Genomic DNA, 1,992 nt, shown 5'->3' with positions numbered 1-1,992 from the left:
AGTCCTACCTAGATTTAGTGCACTTATGTACATTACCCTTAGTCCAGGTTTCTGGTGTTTATTTTAGATGCATTTTTGGTTGTATATATTATAATTAGGCTACTGTGAACAATTGTATACCATATAGCTACAGCACCTGTACTTCACACACATGTAGTAATCGGATCTAGAAAGTTGCCAACCCTATTAAAATATTAGGTTTATAGTATAATATTTGAATTAAACAGACAAAGCGTTAATCACAATCATTTGCATGATGATTAAATCTTGAACCAAAAATGTATCAGAGAGCTCTAGTGTTTTTTAGAGACACACACCCAATAAAATTGTGCTTGACCATTTCTTGCCCTCTATATCATTCTCTGCAGTTTACTGAGAAAGACCTGACACTGGGTAATGCCGTTGTCTATTCGAAGGCCAAAACAACAACAATCTTTGTTATCAAAGACTCACTCCACCCTGACCACAGCCTCTTCTTTTAGAAGCCATGAGAAAACCACCATCGCAGCTTGAGAGCACAAATCTAGCCTCTTAAGAGGTGTTATGTTCCACAGGCAGTTCGATATCTCAATGCACTCCACATGAAAGCAATTTTCTTTCCATGAGTGCAAATTGCACTTTTAATGCCTGATATTTCAGCCACTCATTTCTCTCACTACATGACAAAACTCTCGAAACTTTTCTGCAAAAGCACTGAATGTTATTCTAACCTTTTATGGCCTTTCTCCATTCATGTACACAAAGTCCAGTATGATTCCAAATGTCATCAAAAGATATATCTGTTTGTAGCTGAACAACTTATGCAATGTGATCTTTCTTCTTTGTGTCAAATGAACTTAACAATTGAAACATCCAAAACTGGCTGTGTTTCTTGCCAACATACTGGTGTTTGGACATGTGGGATTACTTGCGCGTCACTTTCAATAGTTCAATTGGTAGAGTAGAAGTTAAAACTGTCATCCTTAGGCTGTCGGTTCAACTCCGACTCCCACAAACGTTATGTTTTAATGCAGAATCTGTCATTTTATATGAGCAAAAAAAGAGGTTTTTCCCTGACCGGGAATCGAACCCGGGCCGCGGCGGTGAGAGCGCCGAATCCTAACCACTAGACAACCAGGGACAAAGCTATAGAGTCTGCGCTCCTACTATTCTGACAATGTTTGGATGCATACTGGAATTGGTATGCATGAGTGGAAAAAGGCCATAAAGCGAGTTATTCATCTTTCTCTTTGTTCTACAAAAAAATGAAGTTTGCAAGAGTCAGGGCTCTTTTTTACCATCTGGGAAAAGAGGGAACGCTGGTGTCACTAACACATGGAAAGAGCTGTTATAGTATTCCCCATTTGTCCCCTTAATGTTTCTGACATTTTAGCCACTCATTTCTCTCTCTACATGAAAACATTCTAGAAAATTTTCTCCAAAAAGTACAGAATGTTATTCTAAGTACTCGGAAAATAGTCTTTTCCTCCCCCTTCTGACGCGTGAACTTATAGACGCCCTTGAATGCACGGTGTCTCTGTAATTAACAAGGGAGAGAGCGTATGCCACTCTCTCTCTCCCTAAGAGTACAGCCAATTATGCTCCTTTAGACTCCCAGCCACAAATGGCTGTGACACCATCAGTTTCAAAGTTAAACACAACTCCTATAGTACTAATAAAAGCTTCACACTCACCTCAGCTGGGACATCGCAGACACTGAAGGAAACTCCTCACTTCACTCTCTTCATCTGATCAGTCATTAAGCTCCACTGGTTTCTTCACTGTTTGGAGTTTCAGCACTTATAGCACTTTTAATATTAGAATAGAATCCCTTTATTTACTAAAGGTACACAGAAATGTACACAGGTACACAGAAACTTATTGTATGTAAGAGTGCAATAGTTCAAAGCTGTATTAGTGCAGATAAATACAACTACAGTGCCATTGCAGCTTTTAATGCTGTTTCAGTATCAGGGTCTTCAGGAAGGCTCCACCTGGCAACCCTGAAGTGCC

The 1,992-nt window shown here is 39.5% G+C and overlaps 1 non-coding gene across 1 annotated transcript; it reads right to left on the bottom strand.

Annotated features, from left to right (window-relative positions):
- Positions 1-1,048: 1,048 nt before the first annotated feature.
- trnae-cuc (transfer RNA glutamic acid (anticodon CUC)) lies at positions 1,049-1,120 on the bottom strand. The gene has a single exon. It is a non-coding gene; the product is annotated as a tRNA-Glu (tRNA).
- Positions 1,121-1,992: the final 872 nt, after the last annotated feature.

The sequence above is a fragment of the Electrophorus electricus genome, chromosome 10, assembly GCF_041902795.1.
Source record: "Electrophorus electricus isolate QZ-2024a chromosome 10, ASM4190279v1, whole genome shotgun sequence".
Lineage (NCBI taxonomy): Eukaryota > Metazoa > Chordata > Actinopteri > Gymnotiformes > Gymnotidae > Electrophorus > Electrophorus electricus.
Note: the sequence above shows the minus strand (reverse complement) of the source record. Positions and strands in the feature narration are given on the sequence as shown.